The following is a 21,048-nucleotide window of genomic DNA, read 5'->3' as shown; positions in this document are numbered from 1 at the left end:
AAACTAATAAACAATGATAATAATGATAATAAAAACGAAATAAAACTGCAGTTAATATTAGGAATACGATTTTAATTGGAAATAATTTTATTCATTTGAAATTTAGATTTGTCGATTACTATTAATTTTATTTAAAAATATGCGTAGGAACTGTTGCTGTCCATCACACGTAGTGTGTGACCGCTCTAAACGAATAATATTATGTTCTGACGCTATTATAAATTATAATAACACTAAATTCTTAACCAGTTCCTATTATAATATTATCCTACCAATTTTCGGTGGTTTTTGTAAAACAATTTTGTTGTTCTAACGAGACTTCTCATTCATTAACATTGGTAATTGAAAAATAACCTACCACTTAAATTGTTTGAAACAATCACAACGCCAAACAAATGTAGGTAAGTTTACATGTTAATTATTGTATTTTCCTTCCATTTCGTTTCGTTTTTTTCTTTTTACTATTGTTTCTGTTTTCCACGTCATATAATGACTATAATAACGCGACTTGCGAGTAATTTAAATAGTTACTACATTTAAATATTTTTACACACACATTTTTCTACACACACACACACACACACATAACGAGTCTGTAACCTTAGATTCCCATATTGTAATTATTATAATATTACTTAGACATGTTTTTTGACGTGTTAAATGCAATTTACAACATACATCTCAGCACTGTTTAAATAATTGAAAAATAGCATTCTGTACTAATTATAATTTAATCGTGAGTGTTGAAAACGATAGAAATAAAAGCGCGTGTATGTAAAACTCACATCCAAACTGTATTTCTGTACGGAAAACAAAATACCCCACACAAATAATTATCAGTTACGACTTCTGCATATTATTATATAATGAGTTTTATGACTATTTAGCTATATAGTGTTTACGTAGAGGTACTTTTTCGAATATTTTATTATTATAGTTGTACGAATAAGTGAAAGATTATTATCAGGTAATTAAATACAACACTTGTCAAATAAGACTGAGCACATGTTAAATCAGCTATCAAGGACTGTTCGTGTAGGTATATTAGTACTATAGTTGGCACATATTATTAGTAGCCTGCAATAGGTGACATCACGCAGGTCTTTGCATTCCGTTCGCTGGTCAACGAGATATTTTGTGTCGAGAAAAAATCCATTCTCGACGGAACACAAAAATATAATAATATAGGTAATATACAGGAAATAATACTAGTTTTGTGAAATGTAGAGATATTTTATGCTAGAAAATACCATGTTTTATAATAAAATAATTTTATAATACGAGCTCCGCGACTAAAACGCACCCAATCGTTTGTCGGCCGGTGTATAAGCAAATAACTCGTTTCGAATCAAGGATGAAAATATATTATTGCATGTAATTTAAAAAAATTAACGTCAACGTATGAATAGTATTGTTCTCAAAAAAAAAAAAAATAAATAAATAAAGAAACTGACTGTAAACTATAATATACATATTTGGTATTTTGTCGAAATTACGCCGTGAACGATGCACCTAATAACCAGTTTATTAATATTATTATTATTATTATTTTGTCTTTTGTGTTATACTATATAGGTACCTATACCTAACTGTATAATATTATGGAAATGCTCAGAAATCCTTCAAAGAATCTCTCAAGTGCGCCCTTAGAGCTTATACTCAATGGACCATCGCCGTACACATTATCATATGGACAATCTAAATAATGTTGAATCATAAAAGGAAGGGTTCACCATTCAGGTTTGTTCGAGTGTATGCGTATATGCATTATTCGTTGACTGTACAAAAAATATGTATCATTTCTTCGGACGTCTCATTAAAGTGCAAGTATACAGGTTATTATATGTTGATATAAAAAAGAACGTAAAACATATATTAAGTAATTTTCCAACTCATATGTTCACATTAGAGATAAACTGCATTATATCAATATCTAGTGTGTATCCTTTGATCCCGAAAGGTGGAAAACATATAATATAATTATAACATACTATTGTTATTAATAAATTAGTACTACTTGTTTTTAAATCATGGAAATGTAATGTATTTTTAATGTTTTGAAATAATAATGAATTTATTCTAAAAGTAGAACTTTTAAATTAAATGTTTTAATAGTTATGTAATTAAATATTATTTGTGAAAAAAAATAAACTATTAAAACATAAAAAAAATTTAAAGTAATTTATTTATGGTATAACTCTGACAATGTTAATATCTAGTATCTAATATTGTGTATATTTATATTTTTTACCGATTACTTTTAAAAAATATTTTCAATTAAACTATAATACTTTGACTTTGCACATTGTACGAATTTAATTAAATCAAAAAAATTAAGTATTTCTTACAGCTTATTATTATTTTATATATACTTCATACCATTATTTTAATTCAAATATTTTAAATATATTTTTTTCCAGTATTAAAATGCAAAATATATTTAAGGTGATTTAAAAGGGGAGTTTAGCATCATAAAGTGCACTTAAAGTTCAACCGTCATAAATCCAATTGCAATCTAAGCTTATTTTATAATGTCAAAGTACTTAAATATCAAAAAGAAAATTTAATCTATAATAACACCTAAAATAAAGGAATGGTTAAAAAATTATAATTTTTGATTTTGATAATTTTATACAATATTTTAAACTTTTACAACCTAATTAAACATCATGTTTTTCTTTACTTGTATGAAATTTTAAATATTTTAAAACATTGTTAAAAATACTTTTACATATTGTTTTGTTTGTATGATTTATTAAATTTCACGACTCAATATACTTGTATCTTTCGTACCATATAATTGTATTCATCATCAAACAAAATACAATGATTCACAGATATTTAAAATATTTTTAAATGCCAAAAGCAATAAAAATAAAGTATTTAATTGTTTGAATTCGATTCAATTAAATGCCTGAAGGGGTACTACATTATTTGGGATATACTATTTTGAGATTACGTCATTAAATGCAATATGACTTGACAACAATATGAACCACTAATAAAGTGATTGTATTGTATTGAATTAATCTAATATATTAGTATAGTCTATGAATGATAATATATTATTATATAATAATATTATGAAATAATATTATTTATACGTCACGTGAAATCGCTTGAACTGCAGTATCTACTAATAATTTGTATGTATTCCTGAAACCCCGCATACACAGTCACTCAGATATAAATGCCACAACTTGTTTTGAAAAAACATACAGATCTTTAGATGGAATTTAAGATTTAAGATTCATGGAAATTAATATACATGGGTACATGGGCACATGGCCTACTATATCTAATGGATGCTACTTGTTCGAGTTTTTAGATACATGTGTAGAGATCGTATTATTGACTATTGTATAAAAAATATCAAATACCGTTAGAATATTATATTGTATTTTCTATAGGCCTTAGGGGATCACGTGAAAAAATGCTCCGAATAGAATGCGTACACCACTGCACACTGTCAGACAGTCAAAGGTCCAGGTTAATCTCTATAATTTTTACTATACAATACGTGTAACAATACTAAAACAAGTTATAATAATACGCTTATATAGTATATTTTTATTACACCCAAAAATTGTATAATATAATAAAATATACGGATACGTCCCACAAACAAACGTTTCGGTATAATCAGAAATTCCTCGAACGTGCGGTTCCGACAGATTATAATACAGTTATCGTAAAGATTACTGCAATACCGAATTACGGGTCTTCGGCGCGTCGACAATTTATTCTCAATACATAAAAATAATAATAATTGTTCTTTGAAAAGGGAAGAGCATTTTCGTCGCCATACGACCATAGAGGTGGGTACCCGAAACAGCGTGATACGGCTGTTGCTCGACTTTCGTTTTTATTGTGTTAACGGAAGTATAATGATTTGTCAACGACACGTACCCTGACAAACGGCAATAACAATAGTGACAATAACAATAATCCAGTGCGGCCTGCAGTGTATGATTATAATTGGACCGATACGAGCCAGTGTTATTATTATAATCGGTCAATACGAATAAATAAGTTCCAGATGCGATTCAAAGAAATTTGGACGCCAGCCCGGTATGATGTACAATAATAATAATAATAACATAATAGAGGCACCCGATATTATTATTGTTATTATATTATATTACTTCGGAGAGAGAGAGAGAGACGTGTTCGACTAATCCGGAGAGATTCGGACGATGTCGCCACACCAGCGCCGCCGCCGTCGCCGCCGCCGCCGACAACAGTAATCCTGTGACCGGGCGAAGAATAAAAAAAAGCGCAGCGGGGGTGGTTGCGGAACGCGCGGGGCACTCGCAATGTATGAAATCGGGTAGGTCCACGCGCATTTGTTTCTTTGTTCGGTTGTTTCTGTTTCTGTATTTATTTTTTCCACCCGCAGTAATGCGATTTACCGCATGTGCCCTTAGATTTTTTTTTTTTCTCGAAAAACACGACCCGACCGAATCTACTTTCTACCCGTCGCGGCCGAGAGACACATTTTTGCACTTTCCACCCCGCGGGGAGGTGACGCGTTCATCCCGTTATTCGCACCGCCGGGTTTCCCGGACGTGTAAATCACGATATTTGTACCGAGACCGGGGACCCGTGGCGATCGCGGGCGGCGGGGAGGCGGAGGGCGGACGAGAGAAATGATAAAATGCATCTATACACGCGCGCACGGACGGCGGAAAGCGAAAAGAAGAAATCGTGTTTTTTTTCCCCATTGTCGCGCCTACGTGTCTATCTGAGCGTGTGTGTGCGTATAATATGTACTGCACGAGACCACCCGGTGGGACTATGATGTCTCAATATTATGTGTGTCCGTGTAACTGCGCGTGTGCGCGCAACTGCTGCTGCAGCCGGTTTCGATATAGGTATATATCGTGCCAAGAGGTCGTAACTCCTCGGCGAAAGTCTTCGCGCGCGGGGACAAGTACGAACGGTCGCGCGCGTATAAAACGTCGTTATTATTATTATTATTATTATTATTTGTATAGTGCACTGATAATAATATTGTGATAATAATACCTACCACATAAAATATTAATACGATATTATTATTATTATTATTTACAGCGTTCCGACGACGGGCGGACGGTTGTGCCACGGTCGCGGCGGGCTGCTGCGGCTACCGCGCGGCGCTGCCGATTTATTATGGCGAATACCGCGCTCGGTCCGCACAAGACTTATCGTCGTGTGATATTGTTTAATGCGACAACGGTAAAATAATTATCACAAGTCGTCGTTGACACGACCGCGAGTCGTCTGCGACGGGTTTTGGGTCGTCCGAAAACCAGTCGTGGCCGTGGCATGGCGTCTATACGCCCGGCGCACATTACGGTGTGACCGTATCAATAAAGAAAAATTAAAATTAATATAGTCATATTTTTAATGTAATAAAAAATAACGGCCGCGCCGCAACGGATAGATGATGATATGGACACGACGCAATTGCGTATCACACGATAATAATAATATTATGATTATAGTAATATTACGTTATCCCGCAGACTTACGACTTCCGTTCCCCGCGAGCTCGCGTGATTTGCGTTTTCGACGCGTGTTATTACATTCTAAAGATATTTTACCGTCTTCGACTACGCTGCGACAATATTATATTACCTACCTACTATGACCGCGGCGGGTAGCGGAATTACAATAATATTACCTGCCGTGGTTTGCATATCGGGCCCCGACAGAGATATTTAGTGGAAAAAAAAAAGGAAAATAATGATAATATCGATACGAGTCGATGAAAGTTCATATACAGTCTTATGTAGATAAATCCCGGGTCAGCGCGCATTGTTCGAATAACATTCTGAAATAACGCGAGTGCACATTGTTCACGAAATTCTTCGTTGCAACGTTGTGTGTTATACTGTTATTGCTCGGATATTAATTAAATATATATCGGCTGCGCTGCAATACTATTCCGACATAGGTTTCCAATCAACACGGTGCTGTGAGTGTTATGACAATATTGAATATAGTCTACTGCTGCTACGTAATGTAATTTGTTCGTTTATGCCCACGTGCAGTGACCACGTTCACTCGACAAACGACGAGTCACAACAAGTTTTAGGTGGATCTTATATTGTATGTAATATATACGATCTACAGTGTAACTACCGGTCAGTCTGCTTAATATCGATGCTGATAAATATTTATATTGGGTATCAAGTGGAACGTGGTTAAATAAAATTAAAGATTAACAGTCAAAACATATATTTTTAAAAGCTGGTTTATAACAATTGCTTGGACATTTTTTTTTTGCCGAATTCTCCTTATTGTTTTCAAAAATTAAAAATATACTAGTACTAATTATTTAGATTTAAAATGCCATTAAAAATCCATACCAATCACACTTAACAGATGGCCTTCTTTATCTGCACATGCTTATAGAGTTTAAGTACAATTAATTTTGATGAAAAATTTGAAAAATAATGAAAAATATCATTGTTAATAGTAATTTCAACACTTTTATATGATATAAATAAAATGTTGTTTATTTTGTTATAAACAATACTTTTAAATTTATCATTTATTACCAAACACTTTTAATTTTCGTAGATTTGAAAATGGTCGCTGACCCTGCAATGATCTCGACAAATTCGGTCAAAAATATTCTAAAAAATACTACGATTTCCAACCGTTTTTATTCATAGGGTTACTCCGAATATAGAACTACGCTTTTATACAGTCGATAAATTTTATGGAATTACCAAAGTTTTAAACACGCAACACGGTAGTTACATAAATTTAAATTTATAGACATTAGAGCTCCCTCACATTATTTAATCTAGAAATAATAGTGGTAAAGATTCCGAACGGTACATAATATTCAAACGTTAATATGTGAAAAGATAAATATATCGTCGGAACGCACTGTTATATAACACTATATATACAAATATATATATAAATATGCATCATCATTATATATAAAGCGACGGAACGCCAATGAAATTTTATTTATTGAAAGCCGTATTTTTACTTTATTATTCATGTTGTAGCTGTATGCTGTATAATAGATGTGTAGATACTTTTACAATAATATAGCGGGTATGGTAAAGATAAAATAACAACACACGAACTTAAGGTGTTCTCGGTGTATTTCTCAACGTTAGTCCAAACTAATAAACGATAACTTACACCTATATATATTACATACGTATTTGTATAGATATATAATACGTATATACGGCGTATATAGCGTATGCTGACAAAACACATAGTTAAAATATACTCAAAGCTATAAACTTAAATATGTATTAACATTAAACATATAATTATATTTAAGATTAAAATGTATAATTTATCGTTCATGTTCCTACTGTGTATATATAATAGTGCGAGTGCAACTTTTAGATTAAGAAAGTTGAAATTCTCGATTTAGACAGTCATCGTGTGTTGTAGGTGCGATTGTTTGTTTCTTTTTTTTATCGATACCGTGTGTTATATGTTATGTAGGTATAATAATATTGTTTTTAACAAAATTAATTTGTAATGTATTTTAAAATGAATACGTTACCGTAATCAGACTTTGAAAAGAAACGTTTTTAAAACAATCGTAATACATTGCACGATATTAATTATTGTAGACGAATAACGTATAACAGGGGTAACTGCGATCCACGAAGTTTTAATCTGTTTTCCGAGGTACGGCGAATGAACTAAAAAGTATGTATAATAATATCCTAAATTATTATCGCGTGCACTCGCCATCATGTGTCAAGTATTATCACTTAAATCATAATTTAATATAAATTCTGCAATTAAAATTATATGTGTTAATACAATTTTGATCCACTATACTACCATACATTTAGTTTTTTTATACTTAACTGTCGTATAAAAAGTTTAAAGGCTACTGTATATGATATCATGAACTATGTACTATGAGTATAAAGTATTTACGCGTAAGCATAAACCAACTAGGTAATGATGTACATTTACACCGCACTTCCATAAAGTTAAATCATACGATAATAATGTTAGTAGGTATATTTTTTAATAGATGAATACGTTTTGTTTTGTCTGTTAAGTAACCACCATAAATAAATAGTGTGTTAAAAACTAATTGGCCAACTACCTATATTATTATATGTGTATATTATAGTATTATGTATTTATATTATCAACAATTAAGTATAATTGAACGTATCACAAGCAGGTATCGCGTGATATTCGCAGTATTGACAATTGAACATATTAGTATTATTATATTGTAAGACGTATTTTTTGCTGCCGACGCCTGTTAGGCAATTCTGTGAATACACTTGACCTCTCGTCTGTACTGGAAGAAATACAAGCACAGCAATTTTGTTTATTCGTTTGAATAATAATAATAAAAAAAAAAAAAAAAATCGCAATAAATTAATGGCACAAGTATAAGTAAATATTTAAAACTTTAAGATAGTAAACATAAAAAAGACGATAAATCATAGTAGTCTATTCAATTGCTCATGTCGTTCCTGCTGAATGCTGAGACGTAATTTATTATTCATATTCACCATATAATAATAATAATAAGTCTCTTTTTTTGTGACGACATATGACAGCCAGCGGACCGCAAGCTTATAAATTGCATACATTATTTCTAAAGGATATACGTATTATTCAACGATTTATTTTTAATGATTAGGTAGTATAAATGTATACCAAAGTTACATCTCTGCGGTCGGATGAGTCTAAACGAAAACGGGTAATAGTGAAAAAAGCCCGTTATTTAGTTATCGATGCAAATATGCAATTATACTTATGTATAGTACTGCGTTAGTTGCAGGTTTATTTCAGGTTATATTCAATAGAAGTATACGTGCACAAATTATCGTCATTTAAATTGTATTATATCACTATAAAACAGAATACGTGTATCATATACATTATATTATATGTGTAATACTTGTATTTTTACAGTCAAGTGTCATTAATTATCCTTGTACAATACGACTCGCAGCTTTGAACTACAACTGGTCCGAGGAGCGGGACTTAAGTACAGTGTTCTATTTTCAGAAATTTTCAGAATATTATCTAATTATTCAGAATCACCTACATAAATGTCGGTACTCTTAAATAATGTAATTTTTTCCAATTCAAGCACTGTGAATATAATAATATACCTAGTATTAGATACCTACCTATTGCGAACACTGCTATATAATGACATGACTTCACGATTTCTTCTGAAATGGATAAATCGAGTTCTGTTATATTCAATTATATAATATAGGTATATACCGTACGGAAAGGATGTGATGTATATTATAAAGTCTGGAATCGGCGACGGAGGTCCTTAAATTCTCGTGCTCGACAACTACGCACACGCAGCGATAATATATTATGGTAGGTATGTACGTAGGTACGCTGTCCAACTGCTGAGAGACAATAGGACGTTCGGCACGCGCATATTTTGTTATGTCTAAAACGCGCTCGGAAACGTTAATTCGTGATGCCATTGATGCAAGTGCGCGGCGGCCGGTTGAGTAATGTTTCCTAGCCAAGGCGTGTATATTTTTAACGGCCCGTGACAAAAGTTAACCACCACCGCCGCCGCCACCACCACCGCACGCGTTAACGGTGTGGGCAGAGGTAATAATATATACGGTGGGTTCGCTATTAAAATATATGATATTATATGCACCTCTCTGCTATAATATCATGTGTGCACATAACGTACAAAAATCTGCCGTGTGTGTGTGCGTTTAATTTTTTTTTTTTTTTTAACTCGGTTTAATTGACAACGGTTGCGGTCCATAAAAATACGACGACAAGACGGAGATGATGGAGAAGAAAAAATGTCGGTTGCCTGTATGTATTTTCTTTTGTGCGAAACATCACCAGTCCCAGATTAATGGCTAATTAAAATAGCGTTGTGATCCTCCGCTGGTGTGTGCTTACCACATACATACATACACACACGTATACGTGTAAACACACACACATAAGCGTATATATTATATACGTATGAAAAAAGATGAAAGGAGGACGCACAATATAATTAGAAATCGCGTCAAAATAACACATCAAAAGGCTGGGGACCGATGCCTCTCGGTCGTATACACGCTCGCGCTTACGCACGTATGCACACACACACACACACACACACACACACACACACACACACACACACACACACACACACACACACACACACACACACATACACAAACAAACATACACACCCACACGCAAGCGCGCTCACTCGAATGCGCAGGCGCACACACACACTTAAATAATATATTATGTATTTATAAAAGGTCTGTTTTTTCTAAAAATAATCCCGGTGACGGGTCATGTGCAAATTTGGAACAATTCGTGCTCGGAGATTTCATTAAGAAGATTTGTTAATCCGTTGAAATACCTAAAAAATAAAATCCATCTCAGCCTGTCAAAAACTGTTTACACAGTGCTAACAAATGCCACAAAAACCGTTCGCCACAAGTTGATCGTTTATTTGTTTATGAGCGTGAAAAATTTCCTCCGATTTATAAAACTCAAATTAAAAGATATATGAACATAAAAAAGGGCCATGTACCTTAGTAATCTAATCATTATTTATTCTAAAAATTTAATATTAAAATAATTTTCTGAAATTTTATAAAACAGCTTTCTTTGGATAATTATAGTTTATAATTTATTCATAAATGTTTATTTTATCATTCTCTTATATACAGTTTACCTAGGTACTACGATAATTTATTTAAATATTCAATTTTTAATCCCTAATATAGTCTTATATTAGTCAAATATAATTGTTATTAATTAACTTAAAGGTAATTATAAGCATTTTTTTAACGTAGTGTTGTACCTTCAAACCATTGCGTATTAATATAATATTTGCATTTATAATACCTATATAGGCTATTGCATGGCGAGTAAAATCAATTGATTTAGATAAAACTACAATATTTAGGTAATTTTTAAATAACTAATACAAAATTATAAAGGATTTTCATCATTGTAAATTAAAAAAATATATAATTAACATACATTTCTAAAGAATTGGAACAAATAATATTTAAACATTTATATTAAACATTTTAAGTTAAAAAATTAATTGAAATATAGACTGGCTTTTAAGACAGTTTAAACATTATATTTGACACAAAATTAATTAACGATAATTATTACGAAAATAAATTCAAGGAGAATTCACTAATTTATTTATAAAATAAAAAAGATCCATTATTACTAACAGATAAATAGGTAACATTATCACGTGAGTGTAATGAAAAATATATACCTATAAGCCTGCTTAATTGTATTAGTTCGAAGGTGGACAAATTATTTACATTTATTTTTAATTACACTGTACTGCAGTAATCATTATTTGTTCATCGTATTTTGAGTGGGATTCTTGAACAGGTTAACTACATAATAATAAATCAACTTCATAAGTCATAGATTATTAAAATAATGAAATGATGAATATTTTATTTTGACAATGACAGCATACTGAGTAAGTATATATAGTTAATTATCAACATTTTAGACCCCAAAGAGAAGCGTGAAATATAGGCCTACAAATTTACAACCATCATGATTTATTTATTTGTATATTAAATTCTGTAAATATATTTTTGAACAAAAAGTGCTCAAAAAGTTTAAAGTAACTCCATCTATTGATTGGGAACCGAATCTAGTTGCTACTTTGAAGAAATAGTTTTTTTTCAATTGACTATTTAGTTTTCCAAATAGTTTCCGAGGACAACAACTTTTGAAGAAATGTAATCTAGAGATCTATGGAAGCATGGTATTAAATCGATTTCTGTTCTGTTTCTAGAACTAGGAATGTATAATTATAATACTAATAACAGTAATAACCTTTCGGCTGAAACCAATACCAAAAATTAATCGATAGTACAACTAATAATCGTTTAAATTATATTTTTTAATATTTATTATTTATTTTATCATACATTATTCATGAAGTAAAATCATTACTATTTTACATTATACCTAGGAAAAATATAATTAACTGTTACCTACCTATACGTTATTTAAATCCACAAAAATATAATATCTATTTAAAATGTAAATTTTTTTAATAATTGTTAAAATCATTTTCTTGGTCCCTATTTGGTTAATTAAAATTATTTTCTATTGAAAATGTTCTTTTACGTTGTAATATTTATTTCCACGAGAAAACAGATGGTAAGATAATATAATAATATGTAATATAATATACACGTGTATTATTCAAACATAAATTATTGTATTAACGATTTTTAATAATGGTTTATTCCCTTATTGGTACAACAATACTTTATTAGGTTTCATTATATAATGAATTACTATAGTAAAATCAACTTCCTGTTATTTTAGTGTTTTCTGGCCCATGATATTGTGCTATGCATATATTGCTCTCAATGTTTGAAAATAAAACGTTTTTAATATTATTAATTTAATATGAATTTTTGTAATGCAACACACATTTATTTTTTATGGGGTTGCATATTAATATTATTAATTAACCAAGTTAGGTTATACTTTATTTGTAATTAAAATTAGTTTGTAGCCGTTACTGATGACGTTGACAAATTCCATGAAGTGTTTTCAAATACCCATAGGTACCTACCATATATACCTACAACCTACCATTATATGATATGAATAAATTCTAGAAATGAAAAGCTCAACAATTATTACCAAGAATTCATTTTTATTTATGCAGATTAGTGATATTTAAAACTATATATAGTCAACCACGCAAATTGATTTTCAATTCATACCATGACATTATAATATCGATAGTAATTTATAACTTTTGCAATTCAGGTGTCAATTGACAGAGGGATAGCGTTCAAGTCAGATATACAGTTTAAATTATTTTAATGACGAAACTTTGGAATTTTAACTAAAATTCGAAACTTTTTTGAAAACCAAAGAAGAACGATCGAATATTATATGTACAGGATAAAAAATGATGACGACGACAACAACAACAACAACCACGACAAAAACAGTAATAATAATACATAATAGTACTGCATCGAAACGCGGACATTTGCGGAATTCGGGGAAAAAGCGGCCGCAATAATAATGTATACGGAGTACAGACGCGTTGGTATTCGACGCACAAAAATAACAATAATAATAACGAATACGGAATAATATGTTATATTCTTTACCACCCACGAACGAATGCATAAATTATTAATATATTATATTGCATTCTGCTGAAATACGTCCTACAAAACAATAATGCCTAATTTCGACAACCGTAATACGCTGTTGCATCCGGACGGTATGTCGGTATATATATATAATAATAATATAATGTAATATTTTATACAGAGCGTGTACGCACAGCTTCGCGTAGGCGCTAATTTCTGTTTATATTCGATATGTATAACACGGCCGTTATTATTGCATTTACTGTTATACGAATACTATATCGGCGTGATTACAACAATAATGATAATTATTATTTATTTATATTTTTATGCTATTAATGTTTTTACCTACGAAATACCATAATAATATATATAGGTAGATGACGAATAAAAGTTTTTTGTTGACTTAATATTATTATTGTTTCAACAGCAACCGTCGTGTGAGCTGCTAAACGACCGTGTGTGGGTGCCGAAGAAAGTCGGTCGCGTAAATAATAAATATTCAGTCGTGGATTTTACGGACGGACCTTTGGCGTGTGTAACTCGATCTTTACCGACCTCCCGTTGTATTACATATTATTATTTATATGCACATATGCGCGCACACATATAGGTATGCATACCCGACCTATTGCGCGTTTTGCGGGTCGACTACGGGATATCATTGCCACCGTGTGCATGTCTGCGTGCAATAAATTTTAAGAAGAGTGTGAAATTCATCGGGTACTTTTAATTTTCTTATTTGTCTTCGGGTCAGCCCCGAGGTGGAACTATAATATGGACGGATTACTATAAGACGAAGTTAGAGTATGCTGCACACGTGACTACGTGAGACACGTTTAAAAAAAAAAAAAAAAAAACAAGAATACGGTAATATAATATATTATTATGTCATTGCATACTAGACATATAATGATATTATCGTTACGGAGAAAAGGAGACGGCGTTTATTGACAATTAATAAATAATCAATGATATAATATTATTGGAATACAAACGACAAACGAATAGCTGAAAACTATGTTATTAATTGCTTACATTTTTTTTTTTTTTTTTTTTTTTTTTTTTAGTGGTCACGATCGGTTACTAAGATCTACGGCAGAATTGCTTGATTGTACGGACAACTGCACACATTCACAAATCGAGTTCATAACTCGTACAAAATTGCACTTGAAATTACAATATCATGCATATGAATTTCATAGTCTGCACGTCTTCAAAATAACGGTTACTATTACCAAACATCTACAGAGCGTTTCGTTTTGTTAATCCATCATCTATTTTGTAATAAAATACACGTTGTTCATAAATCGTCGCAGTTAAACGGTATACGATCCCTCGTGTCAAAATAATGCCATATTATTGTACAGGTATTGGATTTCAGGGCCACGTATTCGTCGAGTCGGCACGTTTGAATGTCGCGCGTTTTTTTCTTCAAAAATGATTATATAAGTATAACTATTAGAAAATTGCAAATGTGTCACAGCGGTAATGCAAGTTAACGTATCGTCTACTTCCTGTACCGGTGATGCAGTCGCAGACTGGCAGACGACTACGTGCTCGTGCCATTGAAATCTAATATGTCTTTACGAGAACCGCGAATACACGTGTTTTAAGTATTTAATCATCATAACGTTTCCGAGTAAAATATTTTACTCTCTTGGGTCGAAAACGACGAAAGTATGACTTCATTGAAAATGTTTCGCCGAGTGGTGGTAACACGAGAGAATGCTTTTATGAATTCAAACGAGACAGGAACACGTGGTGTGTAATGCATTACAAAGCCACACACACATATGCATGTCTAAGAGGAATACATCATCATAATATTCGAATTGCATGTTTATACATTTTGATGTTTAAGTATACCTATTGGTGTTTGAACGAGCAAGATTTTTGAAAATATATTATAATCTCTTCGCGTCTTATAAAAAATGAAAAAAGAAAAATGCAATATTCAAATATAATAACTATTGTGACTCAGCAGAGCGTTGGTGTATTTATTTGTTTATTTTATTATTTCGATTATAATACTCGTGAATATATTTTGTGCTTATAATATTAGTTTATTGTTCGAGTTGTGTTAAATTTAAGCTAGTATATTATGTATAAGAATAACAGAAAAAGAGTATTACAAATTAGAACCACGTGAATCGTTCGTGAATATTAATAAATTATTTATATAAAAAAAAGTTTAAAATATCCGTTTAAAACCTATCAAATTCGGTCTTTCATTAATATATTTTGTATAATAATAAAGACCAAAATAAATTTGTTTTATGTTTGGGTTGACACACGACATCACTATATTTATGTGTATACTTATAAAACTGATACAATGGAAACAATATTTTATCGGCTTACACGGTTTTTTCAACGTTTTTTTTATTTATTATCTGAATATATAATATATATTTTGTTGTCACATAATAATATTGTACACACATGTATAATAAAATATTCGTCTACATATTATTTTTGAGTACACTAAAATACAATGCATTTCAGTTTAAGAAAATATTATTTTTTCCTTCGGTTGTTCGCCGTTTAGCAATATATTATAATATTGTAATAGTATACTCGGAAATCGATATTGCTAAACGAATCATTTTGTGTGCACACAATTGAGTGTGTATATAGTCCAAAGAAACTATGGAACGAAATAATAAATCACAACGGATTTTGTTTATAATCGGTTTGAGTGTGTTGAATTATTGCTCACATTTCGTACTGTGAATTTAAGCAAAACAACAATTTCTTCGATGCGCCACTGCAACGATGCACCAGTACCCAAAAAATATATCCAGAAGCGATGATAATATCAATAATAACAATAATGAATATGACCGGTGTGTGATTGCAATGCGATGAAAATATTCACTTTTTTATTTTTCAATCACACAAATTGTTAAAAACACATTTCGATCGAATGATTTATAATATTGGTTCGTGTTTTGTCTGCGTTTCCGGATGTTTCGCAGCCGTCCAATATATGGGCGACATAAATTCTAACCCTCGCGGGGTCCAAAAAGTTCACACACGCACACACACGCGACGACATATTTTTCTCGCAGTGCTTTTATTAAATAAGTTTTTTTTCTTTCCAAAGTTTCATTCAGGAATTGTGGCGGGGGGAAGGAAGTGAGGTGTGTATGGTTCGAAAAAAGTTTTGACCTTCTCTGTCTTCGTCATTACCGTCGCGCCCGTATTCCGGTCGTGTATCATCTCATTTGTGATATATAAGTAAATATGAGTTCTAGAAGACGTTATTATTAATAAAACTTAACGGTGATCCGCGGATATATATCTTCACGCGCGCAAAACTTTTCTTCTTATTTTTGCTTGCTTTTACTTTTGATTAAAGACGGCTGCCGGATTTGGACAGCTTTCCCCGCTCCTCAGTTCCCCCGGTTTCGGGCAGTAATAATATTTCGTAATAAAAACCAACCGTAAAACACGAGTTCCCCAAAACCAATATTACTTATGGTTCCCGTGTTTGCAGGACCCTCGCCTCGCCGGCAAGTCATAAATGTGCAAAAAATAAGGGCGACAAAATGAAATGAATTAACTTTGCTTGTCGTTCTTAGCCTATAATGTGATTTTGCACCCCTCTCTATTACCTTATCCACGAGCAAATAATTCTTCTTTTTGTCTCTATTATTAATATCATATATCGTTATAGTCATGTTATACAGGCATGTACCTAGGTAATTGATTTATACTGGGACGTGCTCGTACTTATTTCTAACCAATTGATAATAATTTGGCATTTATGATATTTTTAGTATAGAACGTTATAAAATGTATCGGATTGTAATAACTATATATAATAAGTACACGATAAAAATTATTATAACTGACGTATATGTTATGACTTTAAATGTTTTACCAAAAATTACATCGTTTTGTATTATTAATTAACTACTATACTAGATGTAAGAACAATTTTATAAGTATATAATGGTTTTATATTTATAAGTAAGTCAGTTATTTTTATGTTATTTCGAAATTTTAACTAGATAATTAATAATGTTGTCCTGGTTGGACATTTATCAGATTCAACTATATTTCAAAAGTAACAGCAGCGATAAAATTCGCCTACAGGCAATTGACCTCAAATATTAATAAATCAAAACCGTTACAACATTATATACACGATTACAAATGTTTGTAGAATATTTATTGAATAATAATCTACAAACATTATTATATAATATAAATAACATATATTTTAAAATTACTGTATATATAATTATAATAATAAGAAATGTAAAAAAACTGTATTTTTGGTTATTAATTTTGTTTTATTTTTTTTTTTTAATATAATATATATGAAAGCCGTAATAATATTTATCATGATAATTATAGTATTATTATCCTTATTTCTATCATGTCTTAAATTAATTTATTTTGAAGATCTCAATGTTTTTGAACATATTATTTTATTAGTTAGTATAATATTATGTATAACAATAAGTGAATAGATTTTAATTTTGAGATTATAGTGTTTTTATCATGAAACTAATATCTTTTGTTGTTTGCATGAACCGTGTGCAATTGTATAGAAAATTAAATTACGAATAAATAAAATTGTGTTGCAGATCCAAGCGGGCGTAAGTAATTTCAAAGAATTTAAAATCATTTTAATTCAATTAATATTAATCTTTTTACCGATTTTTTTTTTGTGGTTCGTTAAAAGCGTTTATAGTATCAAGTTTCACTGAAAGTATCGTATTCTCGAAATATATATTATATAGGTACTTTGGATTATGTAAAAAGTTTATACATTAATTTGGAAATGTAATACAATACCAATTTATAAAAGCGAAACATTTCATAAATTGATCGATAACCAATCAATACATTCGGCGTATGAATTATAATTGGATTCGATTGCACTCAGTATATTATATCGTATACTACACCCGCCGCGCTCTGCAATAAATTATTATATTTATTAAAGGTGACGAGATAACGAAAAAATATAAGAAAAACTTCCTACAATACCGTCCGGGCATTTATTATTTTGTACCGCATATTATAAACTGTTGATCATATCAAAGTCGTTATTTGAAAAATAGAAGTGTGTAATATAATAAAACTTTACAACGTTGTCGGGTCATTAATTTGAATTTGCATGCACGTGAATAATACCTGTGGTACGCGAAGGTAATAAAAAATTATGTGTGTGACTAGCGGATAAATACACTGCTGAATTACTTAATGACTGTGCGTAAAGACACCAGGTCATTTGGATTCAAACACACATTAAAAGTGCATGATATATCGAATGACATCGATGTATTTAATGACTCGAATAGCGGAAAAATCACGATTTATTTTAAGACCGACTATGAATGTTAATATGCGACGCGAAGAACAAAAATGGTATGTGCCATTTATTTGCAAACGAACTTAGAAAAAGAAAATGTAACATACAGGAATTCTAGGTACGTATAACAGTATAAAAATCACATAGGTATTTGAACCATTAAGTATATAACAGATGCCGTTTGGTATATAATAATAATAATAGTGACATTGGGTGTAATATGTGTGAAACTCAATCCAGCAATCGAATTTAATGAAAACCTTTTGAATCCCAAAAATATTTCATATAGTAGCCATCGTGTATATTATTATTATGCATCTGGGTCTAGAATTCTATTACCTATAATTTCTTGGTTAACTTTGGTTCGGTGGTCAGAAGAATAACACAAATTCTTAAAAATTGTAAATGGTTGGTTCGGTTATCTTAACCAGGACTGATATAATTTATACACAAATCGATCTAAACAAATCAAATCGATCAAAGTTATGAATATGGAAAAATGCCTTTAGTACTTATACTATCAACATATTATATCGGTCTCGGTTTTAATATATTTAAATAATGGTTCCGGTTCCAATGTTTTAATATTATAAATACATACGTTATGTAGTATTCTAGGTGATCATAATTATACATTATACCCTCGACTGGATAAAACCAGTACGGCCGTGCGTACGAGTATATGTTCAACTCGTACACAGATATGTCTCGGGTACAGAACACAATAATTTCTTTATTCTATATACATGTACGTATTTCAACGAAAATCCTAACCGAAAGCGCCGGCGAACCGAGGGGGCCCGAGTATCGGTTGATCGGTATGTCGTCCGCCCCGAACGCGTATTCCCACGTCGTACACAACATTGTAATAATATTATTATATTATTGTGAATACCGAATAATGAACCGCAGTGGTTCAGTAGGTGTCATCCGCAGGGCACGCGGTGAACGCGCTACAGGACGGGCCGAACCACGCAAAATCGCGTACGCATTCAGACGGAGGAACGGACATAGAAATAGTGTGTTTGTGTTGGGCAGATACAGAGAGAGAGAGAGAGAGAGAAAGAGATGGAAATAAGTAAGGACGGACAGACAGACAGACAGACAGACAGACGTAAAGCCGCCCAGAGGCGTCGAAATCTTGTACATTGTATTATGTGCACTGGTATATAGGTATATATGCAAACACAGCTAGTCTTAACACTGCCATTGTAATAATAATAATAATTTGTATAAATAAAACCGCGAGGTATATATAGATATATAGGTGTGTGTACTATTATACAGCTGACCGGTGACTAATCCTTATACATGTACACACTGCATATTTGCATATGAACACACACACAATATATATATATATATATATATAATAAAATACGCGTATAATATGCATTGTGTGTGTGTGTGTGTGCGCGCGTGTTTGTTGTATATTAATATAATATGCGTTCCGACTTTGTCCCACAAGACGAGCGTCCAAAGTGTATCAGATCTCGATAAGTCCTCACCGCCTCCGCCACAACAGAAGAGTTTTTCTCTGCGTCCATATAATATACTCGACGACGGCCATGTATTATACCTCTATAAACACTGCAGGCGCGCAACAGCAATAACATAGGTTTTGAGACAAATGTCGCATAATTTCCCATGGACTATCGACGTGACCGGCAGTGTGCCAGCCGTATGTGTCGGTCGACTCGTCGCTATATTATCATATAATATCTCCTGTCCGATTCCGCCCGGTCATTCGACGTTTACATTCGACGACGTCGATGTGTAATATGGGAACCAGCAGACTGTCGGAGCGAAAACCGCAGAACGCCTCTCGCGTCGCGGACATTTTAATTTCTCGCGTTTGCCCAAATTCAAAACTTTTTCAATTATTATACGAGTGTAAAATGAATGTAGAAAGTACAACAATGCGTTTGTGATTTTTTTGTTGTTGCGTTGAGCAGAGTTGAAAACATGGACACGCTGTCTAAAAGTTGTATTGTTTATTTAATATCTCGAAAGGTGATGAGCGAAATGTTGTCTGTAGAGCATGTTGAGGATGCTGTGTTCTTGGCGTGCATTTCGGCTTTTTCGTCACTTTCAATTGACGAGAAATCTAGTACCCACATTAATTTTACCGCGTTTCCTTCGGTATATTGTTTGATGTGGTGATGACCGGAAATTATGAAGTGAATCTTTTCTCTGCTACGTCATTAGGCTTATGCGTGTTTGCAATATACTCGAATTGAATATACCTAAGTCTTATATATATATAGTATTATAGCATAGTTATAATTTGACTACGCACTCGTCGGAGATAAAAACGGAGACGCGAAATCACCGACCAACCGATAAACGACAAGGACGTGAAATGTACACATTATAACAATAATAAGAACAACGATATCACGAACTCGTCGCGCTGGAAATGACTGTACCGTTTCTGGGCGGAACGTCGTGTTTCGGAAACGCACGATTTTCACGCGTAAACCCGCAGCGGGTTTGGGCGTACGGCGGGCGGCCGATTACAAAACACGTCGTTTGAGCCCGCAATAGGTACACAATAATAATAATAATAATATATTATATACACCTATGCGGCTATGC

This window comes from Rhopalosiphum padi, chromosome 2, assembly GCF_020882245.1.
Source record: "Rhopalosiphum padi isolate XX-2018 chromosome 2, ASM2088224v1, whole genome shotgun sequence".
Lineage (NCBI taxonomy): Eukaryota > Metazoa > Arthropoda > Insecta > Hemiptera > Aphididae > Rhopalosiphum > Rhopalosiphum padi.
Note: the sequence above shows the minus strand (reverse complement) of the source record.